Here is a 9,930-nt window from a genome sequence, read left to right as displayed (position 1 = left end):
GGAAAACAATGAGCTACAGGTTTGAGATTCAGTCATGCACCTGATTCAAAGCTTCTCTATGAAATCCAGCAAAAGTTGCAGGGACCATGTGTCCAGACAGGGGCGCCCTCCTATCGGTCCTCTAAAATTTGCGCACGTCGAAAAGGGTTTTTCCATCTCTGTGAATAAAGCTTAATTATAGAAGTGCATCCATGTCCTTATTTCATGCACACAGAAAGAAAGGGAAATGTGTTGGGAATAGGGGTTTGTCTTTAGATCAAACCCCGATTTTGGAATTAAGCAAGTGGTTGAAGTAATGTAAATGAAATGACTGAAAGTAAAAATCCTCCGCTTTGAGGGGATGTTGAATTGGCTAAAAATGAAATGCTTATACCTCCTTGTGAAGTTTTGCTTACCTCTACATGGAATTAGGGTTTCATGAAGTAGAATGTTGATCTCCTCTTCAATGCTTGAAATCTTGTCTTTATTGTTGCTCCAAAGCTCAAAGGAAGATTGAAAATTCTCAATTGCTCTTGAATGCCCAAATGCTTGATTGAATTTCATGATATATCAAATGAGAGGGGAAATCCCTCTTATATACTTGCCAGTGGGATTCAATTGACCGATTTTCTGACTTGGGTTGACATAGGGGAGATTTTCCAGCTCCAATTTGAGATGAGCTAAAAGGAGGGACCCTAACATAGGTCCCAAATAGGGGATCTCAGTGCACCATTTCCCTATTCTTGGTGAGGACTAGGGTACCACGCCCTGGTCTTGCCCTATTTTTGGGTAGGATCAAGGTGCAGGTAGAGTGCTATGTTAAATTATAATGTATTTTTGATGTGCATGAGCATATTTAGGTCTCTAATCAGGTCGAGGGGCACAAACACTAAGACAAAGACCCAAATGTAGTAAAAAATTACAAGGGGTACAATTTTAGGACATTACACAAACATTGATATGATCATGGACCTAACAAAAGGGCATGCAATTTTATTTGTCATGGATGGATTTTCAAGATACAACCAGATTAAGATCGCTCCAGAAGATCAACATAAGACTACTTTCACATGCCCATGGCGAACATACTATTGGAATGTGATGCCATTCGGTCTCAAAAATGTAGGAGACACATATCAAAGGGAAATGACTACCATCTTCCACGACACGATGCATACACTAATGGAATACTATGTGGATGATTTACTAGCTAAATCATTAACAAGGGAGGGTCACCTCGCAGTACTCGACAAAATATTCACTAGAATAGAACAATATAATGTACGCCTCAATCCAAAGAAGTGTATCTTTGGAGTGACTTCCAGGAAGCTCCTAGGATACATTGTCTTGAACAAAGGAATTAAAGTTGATCCTACAAAAGTAAAACAAATCATGGAAATGCCACCTCCTAAGAACATCAGCTAGTTGAGAACATTACAAGGGAGGCTATAGTCAATTCATCGGTTCATTTTATAATTGACTAATAAATGTCATCACTTCACGCATATGTTACATAAGAATGTTCTCTTCAAATGGGAAGAGAACTAGATTCCAACAAATTAAGGACTACCTGATGACACCACCATTGCTAACAACACCATCTCCAGATAGGCGTTTGTTACTATACATATCAGCTACAACTATGGCCTTAGGGGTATTACTAGCACAAAATAATGCAAAAGGAAAAGAATGTGCGGTATACTACATCTCTTGGACATTAGTGGGGTATGAACTCAATTATACACATATTGAACAAGATTGTCTCATAGTAATTTTGGCAGTAACCAAACTGAGGAACTACATACTGAGACATAAGATACAACTCATCACCAAGATAGATCCACTCAAGTATTTACTTAGTAAAGCAACACTAATAGGTCACTTGACAAAGTGGGTTATGATCCTTAGTGAGTTCAACACAAAATATGTGGATTGTAAAGCAATCAAAGGGAAAGTCATTGCAGATCAGTTGGTTAAAGTTCCACTTATAGGAGACCATCCTCTCATCTCAAATTTTCTAGATGAGGAGATCTTCACAGTCGTGCTAGCTAAACAATGGAAGTTGTATTTTTATGGGTCATATACTCGCCATGGTTTAGGAGCTAACATTCTTTTTTATCACACCTCAAGGTGATAGCATTCCAAAATCATACAGGCTCACATTCCCATGCACAAACAACATAGCAGAATATGAGGCCTTGATCACAAGACTAAAAATGGTTGTACAATGGAACTTGAAATAGCTACAAGTATATGACGATCACAGTTGGTCATCTGACGGGTTAATGATGATTACCAAACTAAGGACGATAATCTCATGCCTTACAAGAAAATGGTGGATAGTTTCAAGGAATTATTCACAACTAATACCTTTGATCAAATTCCTTGAGATCAAAATTGATCTAAAGATGCAATGGCTACAATAGTCTCTCTTCTCGATCTTCCACAGAACTCAACACTCTATGAGTTCTTAGTTGAATAGCTTTGGATCCCATCTTATGATATCCTGAAATTTGCAATGGTATGTCAGATCATCGGTTCCAATTCCCTATGGTATGGTGGGTTTTACTCTTACCTGCATGATCAAGTCCTTCCACCAAACCAATCGAATAATCAATGAAAAACCTTCATACACCAATTCACTCGATACATAATCATTACCGAAACCCTATGCCAACGAGGTCTTGATGGTACTCTCCTTTGATGTATAGAGAAAGGTGAGGTGATCATAGCTTTAGAATAAGTAAATGAAGATATCTATGGGGATCATTCAAGCGGCCCTTTAATGGCTAAAAAGATCATGTGGACAAGATGTTATTGGCCCTCCATGGAGAAAGACTCCTATTACTTTGTCAGAAAGTGAAAGAAGTGCCAAGTACATGTAGGAGATTTGATACATGCACCTATGCAAGAACTACAACCCATCGCAATACCATGGCCCTTTTGTCAATGGGAACAAGACCTTGTGGGTAAAATCCATCCATCTTCATCCAATGGCCACAACCTCATCATTATCTCCATTGAGTATTTCACAAAGTGGGTCGAATTTGTTCCACTCACCTAAGTCACTGGCAAGAAGATTGCCTCATTCATCCTCAATTACATCATCTGTTGGTATGGTGTACCCATGTCCATCATCACAAATAACGGGTTTCCCTTCAAAAATCAGGATGTCTGGGAACTCTGTGAGAAGTTCCATATCCAACATCAATTCTCCACCCCATATTACCCACAAGAAAATGGTCAAGCAAAAGCCTCAAACAAGAACATATTAAGGATCTTAAAGAAGACAACCAATGATGTCGGTCATGATTGGCACATTCATCTGAATATCACACTATGGGATTATCGAACTAGCATTTGAACCTCTACAGGTGCAACCCCCTACTCACTTGTTTATGGAGCAGAATCTATCTTTCCTATTGAGGTTGAAATACCATCTCTATGGGTCTCTTTGCACAATCTGATTAATGATGAAGAGTACTGATTCTCTCACCTTTAGGACTTGGAACTGCTTGATGAGAAGTGGCGAGATGCCTACAATCACCTCAAGACATATTAGCAATGCATGAGAAGAAGCTATAATCATAGGGTTAGACCTTGCACATTTGAGGTAGAAGATCTTGTTCTCAAAGAGAATCCTCACAATCAACCAAACAAAGAGCACTAGGGAAAATTTAAATCCAATTGGTTGGGTCCATATGTCATCACTGTCATCTTCGGGTCTAGGCCATATTAGTTAGTAACTTCAGATGGGAAGCCATTGACAGGTCCAATTAACAACATGCATCTCAAAAAATTCCATACATAAAGCCGAGAAGAGTATTAGGCTCGTCAAATCTCAAAAAAATACCAAAAACATTAAAAAAAGATCCTAAGAAAAACAAGAAAATAGTAAAGAAAAATCATTCATCCAAATGGTAAAAACCACTAGGGTGGCACCTTGAATAAATATGGTGGTGAAAACCTGGAAAAGAGGCACCATTCATAAAGGTTGTAGCTCCATTGTCTTTCAAACTTGTTGCGATCACATCCATACATCTTCTCATACATCATATCTACCATGGCTTGTTATTGATCTGCAATCAGGATTATTGCCTCATATGTCTCACATCATGTTTCACATTGACACCTAACTGGGAGCAACTTTTTACCTATATGATGGGAGTGGATTCTCAAAACTGGTGATACGCAAAGTTACTCATTCAGAAAATATCCTAAAATAATTCCAAAAAACATTCATAAAAACCCATAAATATGAGAAAACACCAAAATCAATCAAAAACATTGCAATAAAATTGTTCCTTGTACATAAACATCTAGCTAGATGCAAAACAACATTTGAGCTACCTACAAAATGACCAACTATCAATTCAATAAATAGTGAAACATCTGAGCAACACATACATGAGACCGTCTTAACAAGGATACATCTTTCCTAACAAAAAATAGACATGATGACATATCTCTTTGACAAGAGGATTTTGTTTGGCTGATAGGCACTTGGTCAAATTACTGCTTTTTATATCAAGTTCATTTTCTACTCCAAGATATCCATAAGTAATTAGAGTGGTCGGGATTATTCGTGATATCTTTTTCTTTGTTTTTTGTCTACGGATTGTTCCAATGAAGTTCTGGGGTAAATACTCATGGTGTCTACATGGGAAGTTCACTAAGCTACGAGATCCTATGAAAAAATATAGTCATGGATCACTATGGCTTAATGACTACTGCATATACCTCGACCATGTGTATATGCGCCGGAATGGAGGAGAACCTTCCTTTTCTATGATGATTGTTTACAAGTAGAATGCTCAACCTTGGTTTCTAATAACTTGGCCAAGATCAGTACTACCATGATTGATGAGGAAATAAAGCATTATGAATCAGCCATGGATCACCCTTTTCATCTCATCTATATATATTGCATTTCCTTGCATATCACTCATACATTTGTTCAGTCATACATTGTAAATATTATGTGTGCATGCATATGCAAAGAATAGAATTGACTATGAGATTGCTAATGAGAAGCATATCCCTAAAATCATGACTGAGTACACTGATATACACCCCATTCATGTCAATTGATACTATATTTGATCCTCTTCAAAGGTAGCCTCAAGCTAAAGGATCGGGTACTAGGTTTCCAAACCTTCTCTCTACAACTAACCCCCCTACCCTCCCCATCTAGATCATCATCATCACATACCCTATATCGTGTTCCACAAGTCGATCAAGCCAAGCACATCGTAGCCCATTTCTGACAAGAGGGGCTGCATAGCCTATCACCTAGGTCATCCATCTAAGGGGTTGCATAGCCTATCACCTAGGTCATCTAGCAAAGGGGTTGCATAGCCTCTCACCTAGGTCATCCTATAAGAAAAACAGGTTACTTTGTTAGCCATTTTAACCTAACTATCAATTGGTCAACCCATCAACCACAATCTAAATAGACATTTACATTAATTGTCTAAGTCTCAACGGGTAATTTGACTCAAATACCTCAAATTCATCAGGAAATTACATCAATTGTCTAAGTCGCAACAAGTCACTTTGACTCAATTACTTAGACTTTATCATGTCTGAGCGAAAAAATGATATCAACTGTCACACTTTGACTAAAACTGGGACAACTCAACCAATTGCACTAGATTGTCCAAACAATATTGATCTATTATACAACACTAATTAAATACACCACAATACTACATATGCACCATATCTCTTTCATGACCTAGGGTAAGGGTACTTACTGGCTTACCCTTCTCCTCCCCCATTCATTCAAAAATCCACCATTCTATCATGCCTAATTTTCTCAAAAATTTCAAGAGATCACTCAAAAAAAAATTCAATTTCATCCAATCTCTCGAGGGGGCATACCTAACCACCGACCTAGTGTATGTTGGGGCATGTACCATGCTTGCTTGTTTTTCTTTGAAACGATGTGATAAACCTCACTGTCTCAAAGAGGGGCAAATGTAGACACCTGAATTTGTCCACTTAATTAGAGGAATACTTAGTATTTATTTGATTATTTAACCATCGATCAATAATTAATTAAATTAATATTTAATTAATTCACTCCTGCCCTCTTATCATATTTATTAAATAAATTATTCAATTTATTTAATCAATTTATTTTATTTTATTCACTTAACCAAATTCAGACAATTAATTAAATAAATGAATCATATATTTTTAATCATCCCATCTCTCACATTTAAATAAATAAACATTTATTTAAATCCTATTTATCCTCGCCCACTTGCATTCTCCTACAAATCCCACTTGCTCACTAACCTTTCTTCTATATTCTTCTAAACCCTTCTAATTAGCCTAAACCCCCCTTCTAATCACTTGCACAATCCTAACCCCAAGTTAACCTCAACCCATCATCTCACCTACAAAATCTTAAATGCTTCCTTTCTTCAACACACTAACCCACATGGGTCTTTTCCCTTTAGTCAAGGCCTAACCATGGGTAAACCTTGCACAAGAGTTTACCCATTGGATAATAGCTTTACCTTTGGATAAAGCATTTATCCAATAACCCAGCCACATGATGTTACCCTCATGTCTTCTCAAGCATTAAATGCTTCTTCCATCTCCTCTCAAGCCCTCTCATACTGACACTTGTCAACATGGGATTGGTTTGAAAACTATCATGTGGATTGAAGATCATGCAATCCTATCCCTCCACAAGCCAGATCAATTTTGACCATTCAACCATTTTGCTTATAAAAGGGACCCTCATCCTCAAGAAAAGGGAGGAAGCATTTTTAGCATTGTTATTATACTTGCATTCACACTTTATAAGATTTCTCATAGTAATTTTACTCTTTGCATTAGCATAGCAATAGGAGTTCATCATTTTCAACCATTTCAATACTTCATTTGGCATCCATATCTTCATGCTAAACTGAGAGCTACACTCAAGCAAGTAGTTGGATCTTGGAGAGGATAAGAACAAAGGAGAGCTATCAAAGAGCATCATTGGAGCATCTTAGGGAGTCTCTTCTCTCTTATTTTCTTGTGTTATGCTTCATTTACATGCTTTTTAATCTCTTTTGGTATGGATTTGGAGGTTTTGGTTCATTTGGATTGTGTTTGTTTTGGTTGAAGATAACATTCTAACATTTGAGGTCTTGGTTTTGATTGTCCCCTTTCATGTGCATCATTTTTTAATCTCTCTTCTTGATGGCTACAATCACCTCTTCAAGCCACCTTCCTACAAAATTCTACAAACTTCCTTCAAATCTTTCGCATCTTCCTATCACCCAAGATTCTCACCTACTAATACCAAACTGATAGAGAAGAAGCTAATGGTGAAATAAACCTATGCAAACAAATAGGAAAAAATTCAATCCCACACAAATAATCCTACAAAACAGCACATACATGAGAGTTGTTCAAATACAAATTTTCCTCATAACTCTCTTTTATCCTAGGCTAAGATATTGCCTATCTTTTATACACAATAATAGGCTAATTAAAGCCTATAACTAATCAAACAAATTCCTTTTATTTAGAAAACTAAATAACTATTCCTAATATTAGTCTAACCTCCTACATTTAGTTCAAACAAACTTATTCAGGAGAGATGTCATCTGAAAATATCTACAAATAAAAAATAAAATGAATGATGTTCCTACATCATGTTGATTCTCCCCAAGCTCTTCCCAATTCTTTGGCTTGTCTCATCACACTCTCTACCCATGGTAACTGCACTCAACTCTCACCTTTGCCGCTAGTTGTCTTCCTCCAAATAGTCGACACCCATTCTTTCCAACAATCATGCCAACCTCCTCATCTTGTACCCACGGGTCCAACCCCCTCACATCAATCCCCTTGTTGCTTACTCATGGATCTCGTCTAAACCTCAACTCGTACCCAACAATGGTTTTACCTTGATTTTCTTGTATACCCAATGTCATTTCTCTACTTTCATGCCCCTCCAATCCATCTCTCATGATACTCTCCATGTTCATGACTGAGAAGTCAAGTTGGTGGTCAACTTGTCTAATACCCACCTTGATCCCCTCACCCTCAACTTCTAAAGTGAGGGCTTGGCTTTACTATTTCCCCTCAAGTTATTCCTAAGGTGGACTTTCTCATCGAAATTGAGAGCTTAGTTTGGTATTTTTCCACATACATTGTTGAAGAAGTGGATCATTGCATTGAGACATGCCAACCTGCTTAGTAGTAACATTCCTAAAGTCGAGCACTTAGCTTTCAACCAACTTTTGAACAATAATGATTTGGTCATTATCAAAGTAAACAAATATAATGGCACAATCATATGTATTAGAAGACTATAGCTATAAAATGCTTTGTATTCTCTTAGATGTTGACATCTACATAGCATTATCTCACAACCCTTGCTCCAATGTCCTTAAAAAATCTAAATGTACTGTATTGATCTCTTATTTCAATGATACCACCAAGAAACGTCTTTTACACATGAAATAAGTGACCCCTCGCATTTATGGTGTCCCCATAATTCATAAAGCCAATATCACTCTTCAACCTATTGTCGACACCATAGGTGAAAGGAATCTAAGGTTTGGAAAACGCTTCCTAACACTAATCTAATAGGAAGATAACACAAATTTTCTTACAAATCTTATATTGTTACAATATAAGAAACATATACAAAATAGATATACAACATGCAAATAGATTAACAATAAATATGAGATATATCGTGGACAAAACTCTTTCAGGAGAAAAAACCCCCAACTCAAAAGCCACCCAATATATTATTTTGAAAACAACAAAAAAATACTATATACTTGTAGAGAAATATCATCACACATAGATCCAAAGGTAATTCAATAACTATAAGACTCTTACACACAACCTCCATCTCACACACCTAATATATAGGAGATACAATGCATGAAACAATCAAACAGTATTACAAAAACATGAGCTAAAACCACCCAAAAATGCCCAACTTATCTCCAATCCAAGATGTCCTATGATGTGTCAAAACACACACCAACACATGTAACTCTCTTTATCAGCTCATTTATGGGTCCAACGTGTTTTTATATTTCATATTTCAAGAGACCCAACTTTTAAAGGCCATAACTTTTGAACTAGACGTCTGATTGATGAATTGTTTAAAGTGTTGAAAAGCTTGTGAAGCGTTCTATCAAGCTATAACCCATTATGTTAGTTTTGACCACTTTTAGGTCAATTTGGAGCCTCTAAGGTCTTCAAAATTGACTTCAAAACTTTTGTTTGCAACTTTCAAAAACAAAAACTTTAAGATATTTAAATCCAAACATGATCTTGCAACAAAAATTTACTAGCATGCTTATTTAGCCAATTCGTAGCTTTGCAAAAAAAATCAAATCAATTCTTGCTCAAGTGTAAACTTACTATAAATAGTAACCTTATGTAAATGCAAGGTTGAGACATTATTTTCCTAATATTATCCCACTTAAATTCATGATAATTAAACTAATCCATAATGATTTGCTTGATATCCTTTTGGATTTAATCATGTAGATTTTTGTGTTGCCTACATTTAGGATCAAACGCTATGATCCATCATCAGGGCAAGGGAGAAAGTGAGAGAGAAAGAGCATAAAATGATGGATCATGGTGTTTGATTTGAAACATTTGCAACAACAAAATCTACATGGTCAAATCTAGAAGAATATCAAGCAAGTTATCCCACTTATCAAACACCTTGCAATAGAAAAGGGGGTATCTACATTATAATTTAATGGCCAAGGGCCATGAGGCCCATAGACTTTGAACAGCATCTAAGCTTCTCTATGCTCACTATTTTTATCAATGCATTTGCAACATTCATCAAAGTGCCAACCTTCTCCAATTTCACCTTCCCATCCTCTACCATATCTCTAATAAAATGAAAATGAACATCAATGTGATTTGTTCTACAATGGAAAGTAAGATTTTTTGCTAAACAAATGG

The sequence above is a fragment of the Cryptomeria japonica genome, chromosome 7, assembly GCF_030272615.1.
Source record: "Cryptomeria japonica chromosome 7, Sugi_1.0, whole genome shotgun sequence".
Taxonomy (NCBI): Eukaryota; Viridiplantae; Streptophyta; class Pinopsida; order Cupressales; family Cupressaceae; genus Cryptomeria; species Cryptomeria japonica.
The sequence above is the reverse complement of the archived record's forward strand: the minus strand, read 5'-3'. Positions refer to the sequence as shown.